The following is a 16,102-nucleotide window of genomic DNA, read 5'->3' on the forward strand; positions in this document are numbered from 1 at the left end:
GTCTTCACATAGTCTTTCCTTTATGTGTCCACATCCTTGCTGTGTCTCCGTGAGTCTAAATTTCCTCTTTTTATAAGGACACCAGTCAGATTGGGTGAGGGGCTGCCCACATAACCTCATTTAGCCTCAATTACTTCTTTAAATGTCTGTCTCCAAATACCATCACATTTTGGTGTACTGGGGGTTAGGGCTTCAATACATCAGTTTTGTGGGGGTGCACAATTCAGTGTATAATAGTGGCTAACAAGTGGATAGAACAGTATGCTTTATCTCATTCTAGGAGAATTAAGGAAAATGGGAAGCTACTCTTTTGTAGACAGGTCACCCAATGGCACACTTGACTGCCCTCGGAGGAAGGTTTTGAGTAGAAAGACAAATAAAATTCTTTTTTTTTTTTAACAAATAAAATTCTTAACCAAAATATCTTCCGTTAACTGGATTCCCATTTATTTATTTATTTTACAACGGGCTTCAGTAAAAACAAATTAATAATGACGATAGCAGTAACAATAATAGTAGACCAACCAACAGCCAACCATACCAAGCAAAGCCACAAACGCATTTAACCTAAAATAGCTTAAAGTTGACAAGAAAGTAACTCTGAGCTACAATACCTAGCATTTATAAAACAAATTAGTTAACTTTTTTAGAGAGTGTTGTAAGTCCATCACAAGAGACCATGGACTATATATATGTGGTCCAATTTTACAACAAACCAAAACTTTCTCACCGATTATTTAAGAGACTAATAGACAACAATTCTACCAAAAGGAGCCAGACCCGAGGAGAGAGGAGTTTGTTCTGGAAGCACCACTGGGTGGTCTTATTTAATTCACAGTAAATCTGTCTCCAGAGACTACAAGCTGATCGAACACAGGGTGTGGACGTGAGGAAAAAATAAATGTGCCTCTGTCTCCTATTTCTACAAGTGGTCAGACTCAGCATAACATCCTTAGCTCCTGACTTTCAGCAGGAGTGTCCATGGAACATGGTGCCCTAGGCACTGAGGCGGGGGGTGGGGTGGGGGGGTGGCTGGCTGGTCATCCACTTTCTACACTGGGCAGTTAGCTTGGAGTCTGGCAGGCAGGAGGCACCCAGAAATACTTGTATGGAATGAAAAAAAACATTACTTGCAGGAGAGACCTGAGCAAGGGGAAGACTGCAGGCAAATGCAGGAATGTAGGGAGGGGAAAACTTGCAGAGAAACTCCGAGCAGAGCACTCTACCGATCACCAGCAACTGTGCAAAGGAAATAGATCATCATTCCATTTTCTGATATGATTATAAAAGGAAGCGGAATAAAGTGGAATAAATAACTGCTTTAAAATGCGTCATCTGCATCTTTTCAAAAATGAACTCCAGATTTCGTAAGGAGTGTACATCAAAGTAATAGAAGACATCAAGACTATATATCTTATAGACCAATTTAAAATCTGGGGTGGGGGTTTAAATAAAATCCAGCCTACTAAGCATAAAAACAAAATTATTTTTAAACCAATTACTCTGTGAAATAAAGAATAACCATACTAGCTTGTTCTTTTACTGGGCTCATCCTACAATTCAGGGAATCTCCATCACCATGTGAGTGGGATGAGAGGAAAGCAGAGGCAGGAAGAGGCTGGCATGTGAGGCTAAGAAGAAATGTTGCAGGGACGCCTTGGTGCTCAGTGGTTGAGCCTTTGGCTCAGGTGGTGATCCCGGGTCCTGGGATAGAGTCCCGCATCAGGCTCCCTGGAGGGAGTCTGCTTCTCCCTCTACCTATGTCTCTGCCTCTCTCTCTGCGTATTTCTCATGAATAAATAAATTAAGTCTGAAAAGAAAAGAAAAGAAAAGAGAAAAGAGAAAAGAAAAATGAAAAGAAAAAAGAAAGAAAAGAAAAGAAAAGAAAAGAAAAGAAAAGAAAAGAAAAGAAAAGAAAAGAAAAGAAAAGGAATGTTGCAGCCTGAGCCTAAAGGGCTTGGGCATGATATTAAGGATTTTGTATTTTCTCCTCCAGCAAGGGGGAGACAACAGACATTTTAAAGGAGTGACCATCTCAAATTTGTATTTTTCAAAAGATGACTTGCCAGTTAAAAGTCCCTAATGAAAATAGTGGCCATCAGCTGAAACACATATAAAACAATTAGGCATTGGACAGGGTCTTCAAAGCAGGCAAATTCTCCTGATTTGCTATCTTCAATGACCAGCAGACAGTGAGCCATTGGTCTTATGTTTAGGGCTCACTGTCCTGGTTTCAAACACTATAAATTCCCTGCAACATAAATTCCCCTCAAACGCTGTGCTAAAACATCTTCCTTTTTAAAGAGTAAATGCAGGACAAGTAAAAAAATGCCACAGTTTGCCAATCCTAAGAGTAAACCTGAATTTTCTTCATCAAAGGGGAAAAAAAAACACCCTAGAATACCAAGTCTTTCTCATTTTATGAGCCTGCTTTTTCTAAATATTCATATAAGCTGACCTTTTCAAGGCATCGCCTGGAACTGAAAACATGCTCATAATAAATTGTGTTTCTCTGGCTTAATTGAAACAGTGTCTTTGCCACGAGTCAGGGGCACTCGTTTTCATTTCTCAGGGTGCTCAGAGAAGGAGAGTCAGTGAGGCATCATGGGGCTACTAGGACTTGTGCCCTGAACCCACCTCACACTCACAATTAGGGTCATGTGTATGTGCAGGACCCCCCTCCTGCATTTCTCATCTCTGAATCCTCCGAAGTGCTTTCCTGGGAACTGTTAATGGATGGTACCTAGGGACCATGGGCATGTTTGGCAGCCTGGTGAAGCCTGTGGTCACCTTTCCAGAATAATGCTTTTAAATGTATAAAGTAAAGGACATAGGATGATGAAAGACACCAACTATGTTTAAGTATAGTTTTCAAATTGCTAAAAAGCAAAATGTTAACGTAGTAGTAAATGTCTTTCTTTATTAGTGCATTAAATAATGAAATCTAGTGTCACGTTTAAAACTACCATAAGTTCAGAGCAGTGATGAGTGCAAATGATATTTTGAAACATGCGCAACAAGGATGAAAATGTCTGTGATCCCACTTGTGACAAAGTCACGGGTCCTGCTCATACTACCATGGTTCACAGCCTACATTCATAAATCGAAGAAGATGCTAACTTTCATTTGGAAAGAAAAGACACATTCCCCCCCCCCCATTCATATTCACAGACTTCCTGTGCTAGACCAAGTAGAGAAAACAATTAACCCAATAAATGTGCCATGTAATGCTCTAAGGTGGGGATGCTATTGCTCAAACCTATTTAATCACAGAGCACTGCTCTTAAACTTTCTGGGAACACTGCTGCTCCGACACCGTGGCGCTGTTGTGAAGATTTAACGAGAAGTTCCTTTCCTTATTTGTGAGTGTTTAAGAAAGAAACAATAAATGAAGAGATCAGGAGCGGATGAATCTAAGGCCTCGACCGATACCCCATGGTCATTCAGGCTCTTGTAACATGCTCCTTACAAGGACACTTCTGAGACTCTGGTAAGGAAGTGCGGTGGTGTGCTTTGCCCACCGTGAAGCACTGTTCCAACCAGAAGGACTGCCACTTGGGAATACCATTATTCTGCGTTTTCAGGTGCAGCCAGTGTGGGCTGGACTCCTGGTTCCGCCATTACCAGCTGTGGGACTTTAAGGGTCATATTCTTTTCTGTGTCCATTTCCTTATTGGCAAATGGGCATCTCTCTCTCTTTTTTCTAGATTCGGAGGTAGACTTGAGTGATTCATCAGTTGCATATAACACCCATCACCTTAATGCCCGTCACCCAGTTACCCCATCCCCTAGGCTTCTTTTTCAGAGTTTTCTAAGGAGAAGATAAGGTAATACTACACACGAATGTTTAAAACAGCCTGGCACATACTGAGCATTCCATAATGCAGCCACTTTTATTGTTTATTGTGGCCTCATCTCAGGCCATGACAATGCCTTGGTTACTTCACTAATGTTTCCTCTTTCATCCTCCAAGTGTCGGAAATGAAACAAAGGCCTAGAAATAGGGGGTGGATCCTTTTCCAGAGTTCTTATAAGGCAGGGAGGAAAAATGCTATACCCCCCAGTTTTATTTTCAATACTATTTCCGGAAAGTCTCAATATGGGAGATGTACTATAAGCCAACAGAATTCTAAAGCTTCAGAGAAATCCTACCTTTTGGCTCTATGCTGGCCACTGCTGCATTCTCTGTCACCTTATACAGCATAGGTAGTTCTGGAGGCAAAAGACACAGCCAGAAGTATATGAGGACTAAGCCATGGCTGGGTTATAGTAACCAGCTGATAATGGTGGGGCGAGGGAGTGTCTGCCACACAACTTCCAGAGACGCAGGACGGACCCTCATGTCAGTAAAAGAACATTGAAGAAATAGATAAGAAACATTTCAAACATTTTACTTTTACTTATTTTTTGTGATACACACAATTTATAAAAGGAGACAACGCCGTTCTTGTTCTTTAGAAGTTTACGATCTCTCCGGGGAGACCAACCCAGACATGGGAAGACATAAAAATGCACAAAGAAACCACAGTCCCAGTACAAATGGGGTGGTTACACAGAAGTGCAGCTCCAGTGCTCGGGGGCGAGGGAGTCTGTCTTCTTAGAGTCTACGGAACAGAGCCTCCTTGATCTCAGAAAGTGCTACCCACCTGGAGATGGAAAGAAGAATCTTCCGAAAAGAAGTCAGTAAGTATCTCAGGCTTGGGGGATATATTTTATTTTATCCCATGAATTTTGTAAATGTGTTTGTATCATTTTTATAGTTAATAACATTCACGTACCACACATTGGTAAATACAAAGGGGGTGGCTCCTTTCAACGAGGGCTCTGACAAGACTGACTCTCTCCCAACTTTAGAGTAAAAATATTGATATGGAGGAGGGTGATAGTGTGAGTAAACCAGGTAGTCACCCTCCAGCTGACATTCTGAGAACTGTTTAACTATTCTGACCCTCAAAGCCCCAAGAGGGGCCATAAGACTGCCTTGGAAAAACAGGGTGGGTGCAGGAGGCTGCAGACCTGGCTGAGAACTTGCAAGCCATGTATGTGCAGGGCTACCCAGACCCCAGAACACGGGGGCAGCCCTTAAGGGAAGAAGTGGGCCAACTGCAGTAAACATTTGCTGAGGGACTGAACGCAGAGAGACAGGGAGGATCAAGCAGAGCCAGATAGATCTTCAGGGGAGGCCAGGACAAGAAAGACAGCAGGAGCTCACATTTACTGAGCTGTGTCCCAGGCTCAGCTCAAAGCCTTTATATGTGTTAACCCAGTGAACTTTATGGGACTGAGCACTGGATCTCTCATCTTAAGATGGGGAAACCAAGGCACAGAGATATTAAGCCATTTGCGAAAGCCCCACACCCACTTGGATGTGGAGTCAGGATTCAAACCCACTTATTTGCCTTCAAAGACTGGAAAACTTACTTAGTTTATGCTAAGTGAAAGAATCTGGTCCCTAAAGACCACATTATTATGATTCCATTCATTTGACATGTCCATAATAAGGAAATCTGCAGAGACAGAAGGTAGATTAGTGGTTGAGTTGGAAAAGTACATGTGCATTTCTACTTCCTCTCTTGCTTCTCAGCAAAATGGGAATGGGGAATGAGTGCTAACGGGTATGGGTTTCTTTTTGAGGTTTATGAATGTGCTGACCATGGTGATGGCTGCACATACGTGTGAATATATTAAAAAACCATTAAGCTGTACACCTCAACCAGGCAAATTGTATGGAATGGGAGTTATAGCTTAATAAAGCTGTTAATTTTCCTTTCATTTTATTTTTTGCTTAGTTACAATTCGTTTCTTGAGGAACAAACTAAGAATACACAACTCTGCTTTCACTGGGGGCCTGGGGAGACAACTTGGCTTTGCTTCAAAGGGAGCCAAATGAAAAAAATGGGAGGAATGTGTCTTTTCTTTAGTGTCTTCCAATATCGAAGCTGCTAACTGAACCCTCAGGCCCGGGGCTGGGGCTGCAGGGAAGGGGAGCCCAAGGATCGGCTGCACAGGGGACCTCGGCCTCCGCTCTGTCCCCACAGCACCGCCGCAAGACAGCATGGGCAGGTTATTAAATATGAATTAAGAAAATGTAAGATCTGCCTGCCGAAATCTAAGCTGTGGAAAAACAACCCTGACCCTTCACATGATCCTGCGGGGTGGGCGAACTGTCTCCGGCCGGTGGCATGTCTGGCCCAGGCAGAGTGGCCGCACGGAAACCTCGGGAGAGTCCTGCTCTGTGTCACAGAGAAGCCAGACGGGAGCTGGACAGCAAGGCCAGCGTCTGATCCGTGATTAACTCGCTTGCGTTCTCCCCACTTGTGTTCTGAATCGTGGGATTGTTTTCCTTGGTATTTGTCACATTGAAGACATGAGCCTTTTAATTGGCGAGCGAGCAGACATGCAGCTTGAGATGTCAAAAGACTGTCTTTGTTGAGACGCGACTCCCTGATGCAGGAGCAGGCGAGTTAATGGCTGTGTCCCCGAGTCAGCTGGGGAGCCTGACTTGAGCACAGAACCGGCCAAGACCCAGCCAAAAGAATGGAGGATTTAGTTTATGCAGACCTTTGCTAGAGAACACCCCCAGGGGGGCTGAATTCTGCATTAGACTGGGCCCTATAGGGTTCCAGAAAGTTTGGCCTTCCATGTCCCTGCCCCAATCCAAGCCCAGCTTTCCAAGGCACCAGGTGGATGGGCTTGTCTGAGAGGTTAAATGTTGTGCTCTGAGGTTGATGGTCCTTGAATTCACGCTCTTTGCCCTGTCACTTTGTAGTAACCTTTCCACCTTGACCCTGAGCAAGATCATGTGACTTGGTTTGGAAAAGTACATGTGCATTTTTACTTCCTCTCTCACTTCTCAGCAATGGCTGTAAGAACATGCTGGCCAGATTTGCTGGAAGATGAGAGACAAGCCTACCCAGCCAGAGATTTGTGAGCTGAACTCAAGTCTGACAGAGCCCAGCCAAGATAACATAGCCACTTAAGTTATCTGCAGTTGCCCAGAGGCATGGATAAACCCAGCTAAGTCAAAAGAACCAATCAACCTATAGACTAGATGAGCAATACTAGATGTTCATTTTTTTTTTTTTTTCAGAGACAGAGAGACCAAGCACATGCATAAGCTGGGACAGGGGGGTGGGGTGCAGAGGGAGAAGGAGAAAGAGAATCTTTTTTTTTTTTTTTTAAGATTCTATCCATTTATTCATGAGACACACACACACAGAAAGAGAGAGAGAGAGAGAGAGAGAGAGAGAGAGAGAGACTCCATTCAGGGAGCCTGACATGAGACTCAATCCCGGGTCTCCAGGATCACACCCTGGGCTGAAGGTGGTGCTAAACCACTGAGCCACCCGGGCTGCCCAAGAAAGAGAATCTTACGCAGGCTCCATGCCCAGTATAGAGCCTGATGCAGGACTTGATCTCATGACCCTGAGATCATGACCTGAGCTGAAATTAAGAGTTAGAAGCCTAACTGACTGAGTTACCCAGGTGCCCCTAGATTTTATCTTAAGTCACTGACTTTTAGGATGGCTTGTTGCAGAGCCCTATTGGGTCAACAGGTTACTGACATATCCAGCCAGTACATGGTAGATGGAGATAATCCACAGTAGATGGAGATCATTAATGCCAGCCACTAAGGGATTCAGAGTCTAGTTCTAGAGACCCCTTTGGACATATAGATACATGGACCAGCTAACTGAAGATCTCTTGAAGGAAGAGAGCGTGGAGAAGACATGTCATGGGGGTTGACCAGGCCAGATAGAACTCATGGGGTAGGAAAGGCAGTAGGATGTACGCAGCTTAGTCTCTGGAACCAGATAGCCTGGTTTCAAATCCTGGTTCCACCACATTCTGTGTCATCTTTGTGAACTTAATGTATATACCCATACATTGGTCTGGTCAACACCCACTTAATCCTACTCCTGTGTGTCTTCCTGTATTTCAAAGTCAAGAAAGCTAAAATGGCACACTCCTTTGCAGCTCTAGGGATCTAGATGTGTTTAAGGTTCTACCAAGAAGATGTGCCTGCATATGATCTGAGAGGCTAAGGAAATGAGGTGGGGCCATATGGCTATAGATTCTGCTATTCCCCTGCCAAGCAGAGGTGAGGAGACCAGCCCCCGGCTTTATGGATGTGTTGGAAAGCAGAGTACCCATGCAGTAGCTGCGACTCTGAATCCAACAATTGCAGGGATCCCTCCTGGTCCCTGGGTGCAGCATCAGTGGGTGTTCCTAAGGTTTGTAGTTCCCATAATGGGGTCCCCAATTTCCAGGCTTTCTACCCACAGAAGCATAACTCTGCAGTGTTGTGTCAGGAATCATTCCTGGAGGCTGAGCCAAGATCCTGGCTATCCAATGATTTTGGAAACTCTTAATCCCCTCCATTAATCTTTCCTTAAATAGCCAGAGAAGTGTCTGTTTTCTGGCTTCTAAACTGTAATGGATACACTTAATCTCTCTGGACCTCAGTTTCCTCGCCTATAAAGGGATACCCATACTTTATGCCTCAAAGAGTTGTCACAAGGATTTGATTAGATAATCCAGTTAGGCAATTGGAGCGGTGCCTGACATACGGAAAACATTTAAAATCTTATCATCATTAGGTTTTGGAAAATTGCTGGTGTCAGGGCACCCAGAGTTGACAAATTATGGGGACTGTAAGACATCCAGTGACATGCTGATGTGGGGACCTTTTTCTAGGCTTCTTGCGTGTTTGGTGTGGATCTTCCAGGAATGAGGAGGTTCTTGGTATACTGATTGGGTTTGGATATTTGCAAAGGCTTGGGCATCGCATCATTTCATTCTTTGTGGCCTGGGTCACTTCTGTGCATAAGCTGTCTTGTCAGTCACATGGAGTGAAATCATAGGCATCTGGAGCTTCTGGTTTTATCTAGGTCCATAATCCCTGAGTCTATGTCCTTGGGGCTGAACCTGCTTTGGAATTCAGAATACAAAAGCTACATTTCATGATACTCCCAGGAGGATCTACAACAGCACTCCTGAATCAGACATATTAGTATTTCTATAGCAAAAGGTGTGAATATTTACATTTACTGGGAGAAATGAGGAATCCAAAGGCCTCATGTCAGCTTAGGCTAGGTTTTGCTGTCAAATGATTTCTTGTTTCCATAGCTTTTTCTGTTTCAGTTTTGTGAATAAGGGATACAGGCCTCTGCGTAAGACGTGATGACATGACAATGACTGTGGTCCTGAGGCTGAGGGTCAGCCATGAAGGACTAGCTCGGTCCAAGTCAAGGCAGTTAGCAGGGTTCAGAAAACACATGGGGCCAATGGGCAACTTTTAATACTTGCAAGGGTGCTTGATCAAATGCAACAAAAGCAGGCACCCGCCAAGCAATGACTTCAGCAAAACTGTGTCCTTTCTTCAAACACTGAAGAGAAGAGGAGGACAAGACACCCAAGAAAGACCTATCTAGGAGCACAAAGGGCAGTGCCATCACTTTGGGAGAACAATGAGAACCAGCAGTCTAAGAACCACTCTGGTGGGGGGAGTTTAATTCTGAGGTATACTGTACCTACAGCTCCAGGCTTCCCCATGGAGTTGTCTCAGGACCACGACTCCCACTCACTGCACCCACCCCCTGCAGAGCCTGCACCCAGGCTGTCTTTCTTGGTGCCCATCTAGGGCAGGGTCCCTGTCCTACCCATCTGTTTCCCTCACCACAGGACTGACCACATAGGGCACTCAGGCCATGCCATTCTGGCTTTGGGATTCTGTGCACACACGTGCAACAAAGGTGCAAACGAATTTATCAAGTGAGAAAGTAAGGTTGGTGTAGCCAACTCAGGTGCAAGCAGGGCCCTGGGGCTGGGAAGGCTGGAGCAAATGGAATTTAGAAGGAAAAAGGCAGCCATGGCATCCTAGAGGTGGTATGCTCTGGACATGGTTTAAGGGGCTACTGGACCAAAGAAGAGCTAGGAAGTGAGGCAGACATTGCCTGCACGGTGATGAATGCCTGCAGCAAGGTCTGCATTTGGTCCACAGGATACTGCAGCCTTCACTCCAGCATGGACCCCGATGGCAAAGGGGCATCGGGGTGCAGATGCATCTGACGAAGTCAAACATCAACATCTCAGGCTGACTTGGGTCACTAAAAATACTTGTCTGAACCTGCACCAGCTTTTAAAATCCTTCTGCATTTATTTCTCCCTGATCTCAAATGATAGGATTTCAAGGGTGAAACTGCTTGACCTGGAAGCAAAGGTACTTTTCTGCATTAGGTAAACCCACTGAAGAGAAGTTCGTTTGGAAAGTGCTGTAAATCTAGCCTGAAATCAAGGATTGCACACTTTACGTATTTCAGCAGTACAAAGCCATTGGTCTCATGTATGACCCTTCCTTTTTTTTTTTTTTTAAAGATTTTATTTATTTCTTCAGGAGAGACACACAGAGAGAGGCAGAGACATAGGAGGAGAAGCAGACTCCCTGCAGGGAACCCAAAGCAGGACTCGATCCCAGGACCACAGGATCACGACCTGAGCCAAAGGCAGAAGCTCAACCACTAAGCCACCCAGGTGCTCTTCATGTATGACCCTTCCTTCCCTCCCTTCTCCTTCGAAAACATAGTCCCCTACTCCAAAAATGGCTTCCAAAGCTGCATTAAAATAAAAAGTAAGTAAAATAATGTCAGGAAAGGTAAGATAAGAGCAGAAATGACAGAGTGGCAGAGTGAGTGCTCCACAACACTCACGAGTTTTCACTGGGTTTTTTTCTTAGCACATCCCTCAAATACAGGACCATGACCTGTCACTGAAGTGTTCTTCATCAAAAGCAATTCCACAGAGAGCCAAACAGTAGAGGTTGGTACATGGTACCTAATAGTCCAGCATGACCCAGGAAGAACTTTTAGAGCATCTCCCCCTGAGGACTAGATGTGCTGGCTGTCCCCCAGACCTGCTCTGTAAATACTGCTGCCCTTAACAAAGCTGTTGGTATGATGTGGGCTGCAGAGAGTCAGCTGTGATGTCAGTAACAGTCCAAGCATGTGGACCACAGCTGCTCTCTGCTGAGGTTAAGTGCTTTGTCATACGCTTTTGCCTTCTGAGGTTGGGCTGACTCTGGACTACGGAGGCAATGACAGAGACACAGTGGCCCTCCACTCAGAGATGGGTCAAGGTGATCTTCACGAATCTCAGGTCTGACAGATCAGTGAACAGAACAGAAAACTGGCAAGTAGACCCACGTACCTGTGGAAATTTGCCATATGATAAAGGTGACATCTCAGACCTTTAGGGGAAAGACGCATGGCCTTTTGGAACAACACCACTAGCTCCCTATCTCACAGTATTCACCAGAATAAACTCCACATGGATTAGATGATCTAAATGGACAATGAAATTATATGTGTCCTAGAAATAAAAATTTGGTGAATTCCTTGATAACCTGGGGGATGAAAAGTCTTTCCAATTTTAACATACAATTTTAACATATAATACAAGATTGGTAAGTTTGTCTATGGAAAAAAGTAAATGCATGGCAAAATACATATAAGTAAAGTCAAAAGACAAAGGACAACAGTTATAACTTCTATCAGAGACAAAGGCCTAATCTCTCTAATACCAGAAAAAGCTCTTAAACTTGAGAAGAAAATGACCAAGAGCAAGACAGAGAATTAACAAAAGAGGTTTACCGATCACAGAAGAGAAAGGAAGATGGCCCGTAGACCTAAGAAAAAATGCTTATTACCCTTATTCAACATAAGATAAATATCAATCACAACTAAGCTGATATAGCACCTCTTCCTCCTGATATTGGCAAAATCCAAAAGTTTGTGGTAAGGCTGTGGAGACCCACTTACCAGTGGGGGAATGCAAGGCGGCATGGCCCCAGAGAAGGGAATTTAGCAATACCAAATGAAATTATGTATGTTTTTATCTGTGACCTGTGAATTCCACTTGAAGACATACCTTCACATGTATGAAAAAAACATGCTAGAGGTTACTCATTGCGGCACTGTTGGCAAAAGAAGAGATCAGAAACTATCCCACAGGCCACTGGGCAGGGGCTGGATGAATCACTGCAGGGCTGCCACTTGGTATGGAGGAGCATCCCAGGCATGAGGGAGGACAGCCTTGGTGGGCTCACATGGAGACGTGTCCGCATGATGCTAAAAAGTGGGTAAGGCAAGATGAAGAAAAGCATATGCACTAGGCTACTCTTGTCTAGGAAACAAGTAGAAGTAAGACTGAATATAAAATCTGTTTATTTTTACAAAAAGATACAGTGGAAAGAAATAAAGAGCTAACAAAATGGTTACCTATGTAGGGCATGTGATGGAAAAGACAGGTATGGAGTCAAGACTGGGATGAGGTTGCTGTATTATACAGTTTTCACTTTTAGAAACCACGTGAATGTTTTTCATTTTCCAAAACACCCACAAAAATTAATTTAAAAAGGACAAGTAAACTTTACAATTTAAAACAAATATCAGAAAAAAGTTTTTTTAAAAAAATAAAAAAATAAAAATAAAACAAATGTTAGGGCAGCCCAGGTGGCTCAGCGGTTTAGCGCCACCTTCAGCCCAGGGCGTGATCCTGGAGACCCGGGATCGAGTCCCACATCAGTCTCCCTGCATGGAGACTGCTTCTCCCTCTGCCTGTGTCTCTGCCTCTCTCTCTCTCTCTGTGTCTCTCGTGAATAAATAAAATCTTAAAAAAAAAATAAAACAAATGTCAACAAATAAACCGATTTATTGAATTGATAACATAATCACACAAAGAACAACTTTTAGACACGGTACTCTATACTTTCATAATGAGATATATTCTTTTATTTATTTTAATTTTATTTCAATTCAATTTACCAGCATATAAAACCTAGTGCTCATCAAGGAGATATATTCTAAGGTCAAAAAGAAATGCAAAGAAAAACTGCACTCAGTAGTTTAGTAATAATATTGGTGTTGTAAATTTGAGACGATTTTATGTGTCTATATATTATTATGGATAGATAGGTACATATGTTAAAGTATAGCAATCAAATTTTCAGTTTGGGAAGAGAGATGCAAATATATTTTTTAGAAACTAACAAGTTAAGAAAAATACCCTGAATATTAAATTTGAGTCAGAAATATCAATTTGAACACATTTATTAAATAAATGTGTTTCTTGGTTTTCTCCACTAAATGGTCCTAGAGTGAGCATCCTTGGTGCCCAGATCTTGGTTTTAAATTTCCCACTAAAAAGAACCAGGATCACTCAGGAAAATGGCTGAATCTAGGTCTGGAACAGTGAAAATTCAAGGCCTATCTGGGACATACTGTGCCTAAAAGCAAGGAAGGGCTCAAAGAGGGACGCAAGGTCTTCGCTACAAAAACTTTCACCTAATAAATATAGAAAGAATAATAAAATTAGAATATCACTATCTATGGGTGCCTGGTTGGCTCAGTGGTTGAGCATCTGCCTTCGGCTCAGGTCATGATCCTGGGGTCCTGGGATCGAGTCCTGCGTTGGGCTCCCCACATGGAGCCTGCTTCTCCCTCTGCCTGTGTCTCTGCCTCTCTCTCTGTGTCTCTCATGAAGAAATAAATAAATCTTAAAAAAAAAAAGGAAAAGAAAATCACCATGTGTACCTGAAATAACTGGTTTGAGTAAAGGTTCTCAGGGATGAAAAGTCATTGGAAACAGCATATTTGCCCAGTGTTGAAATATCACCCCACAGGTTACTTGCGATCACAGAGGGAAATAGCTTTCACCACTTGTAATCCAGCGATTAAACTTAACTTTAAGGGATGGGGGACACCTGACATTATGTACCGCTCTGTGTGTCTTGCTATAGGAAGGGAACAGCACCATTTATGAAGTATTATTGACAAAAGTGTAAAATCCAAAGCCACTCAAGACTTTAAACCTAACTTCCAATTTATAGGAGATGCAGGGAATGGAAGGACAACTCAGGCACCATTGCAAGGAAATAACTGGGCAAATCTAAGATGTGAAATGTTCTATAAAAATTAGCTGGTCTCTTCAATGTCATGAAAAGAGAGAAAAGGTGTGGGGTTGTTTTAGAATAAAAGAATAGAGAGACATTTACAACTAAATGTAATGTAGGAATGAATAAAAAGTTTTTTTGGCCACTGGGGAAATTTGAATGTAGAACAGATGTTAGATGATAGCAGGGAATTACTATTAGATTTTCTTAGATGTGATAATAGCAATGTGGTAATATAGGAGAATATTCCTCTAGTTAGGAACATATACTAAAGTATTTAGGGATGAAGGGTCTGGGTATTTGCAACTTTCAAAAGGTTCTGCAACAAACAAAAAGTATGTATGTATACATACATTAGATAATATGCACACAATTATAAATTAAGCAAATATGTCAGAATGTCAACAATGACTGAATCTGGTGGTATCCGGAAATTTATTTTATTGTTCCTTCCACTCTTTTCTATATCTGAAATTTCTCATAATAAAAATTGGGGACAGGAAAAAGAATCTTAGCTTTGTTCCAGCAAAAGGCCCAAAGGTGGTATTGCAATCAGGGAGGCAGTAACAATTTTAGGTTGGAATACAAAGCATAGAAACCTAAATGATAAGGAACCCATAAAATATTTAACTCTGAGCAAAGTAACTTCCTGATGAAAACCCCATGATATTCTGGTTTTGCAGGAAGTGCCCTGTTTTCAATGGTAGTCTCTTACACCTTAGTAACCGGTGACCGCCCCCATGAACCAGGGCCCCTGTATTCACTTTGTGTACATCTGCCCCACATTGACTCTGTGCTGGGCCTTGTACATTCATTTCCTATTGTGGCTGTAACAAATTACCATGAACTTAGTGGCTTAAAACAACATAAATTTATTATTTAGTGGGTTTGGAAGTCAGGAGCCCAAAAGGAGTCTCATTGGGCTAAAATCAAGGTGTCAGTAAGAATGTGCCTTCTGGGGGATCTAGGTGTGAATCGTTTCCTTGCCTTTTCCAGCTTTGAGTGGCTGCCTGCATTCCTTTGTTTGCGGCCCCTTCTTCCAACTACAAAGCCAACCTCTGCATTACTCCAAACTCTGCTTCTGTCTCCACATCTTTTTCTCTGACACTGATTCCTCTATCTACGTCTTTCACTCCTAAGTAACATTGTTATAACATTGGGCTCACTCATAAATAATCCAGAATAATCTCCATCTCAAGATCCTTAGCATCTGCAAAATCTCTACTGCCAAGTGAAAGATACCATATTTACAGTTTTCAGGGACTAGGATGTGGATATCTTTAGGGGGCCATTATGCTCCTCGCCACACTGTGTGACTGGTTTTAGCCAATGAGATACAAGCAAGTATGATATGAGCAGAAGCTTGATATGTGCTTGTCTTCCTATGGATACTTATACTTACAACCCAACCACTGTACTGAGAAAAATCCAACCTAGCCACACAGAGAGGCCACAGGGAAAGGAAGTAGGCTCTGGTCAATAGCCTCAGTTGAACTCCAGTCCAACAGCCAGCAACAACTTGTCAGCCAATATGAATGAGCCACCTTTTTTGTTTTGTTTTGTTTTAATGATTTTACTTATTCATGGGAGACACAGAGAGAGAGAGAGAGAGGCAGAGACACAGAGGGAGAAGCAGGCTCCATGTAGGGAGACTGATGTGGGACTCGATCCCAGGTCTCCAGGATCACGCCCTGGGCTGAAGGTAGCACTAAACCACTGAGCCACCCGGGCTGCCCCATGAATGAGCCATCTTAAAAATGCACCTTCCACCTTGGTCAAGGCAAGTTAGCCGACATCATGAAGAGCAGAGATGAACCATCCTGGCTGGGCCCTGCCCAAACTGCAGGGTCCTGAGCAAATAATGACTGTTGTTCTTTTAAGCCACTAGATTTTAGTGTGGATTTTTGCCTAGTGATATATAAACTGAAACAGGATGTTTGCTATAAGCCAGTTAAATGCCAGAGAACATATGTCAAAAGTGTTGACTCTGGGTTTTGAATTCAGCAGCCGTCTTTATGGTAATAACTGGGTAGCAGAGCCTGTGCTCTATTAAGCTCTTTCTGAATCTGTGAAAATAAAACCATGTCACCCACATAAAAGACAGTGCCTTCTCCCCTACTCTTTCTAACAAGAGGGATGCCAACTTATCCATGT

At 43.0% G+C, this 16,102-nt stretch overlaps 1 protein-coding gene across 4 annotated transcripts in view; it reads right to left on the reverse strand.

Moving 5' to 3' along the window:
* The window catches only part of KLHL29 (kelch like family member 29), a 304,459-nt gene that overhangs the window by 241,218 nt on the left and 47,139 nt on the right, over positions 1-16,102 (reverse strand). The gene's annotated exons all lie outside the window — the stretch shown is intronic.

This window comes from Vulpes lagopus, chromosome 5 (assembly GCF_018345385.1).
Source record: "Vulpes lagopus strain Blue_001 chromosome 5, ASM1834538v1, whole genome shotgun sequence".
Taxonomy (NCBI): Eukaryota; Metazoa; Chordata; class Mammalia; order Carnivora; family Canidae; genus Vulpes; species Vulpes lagopus.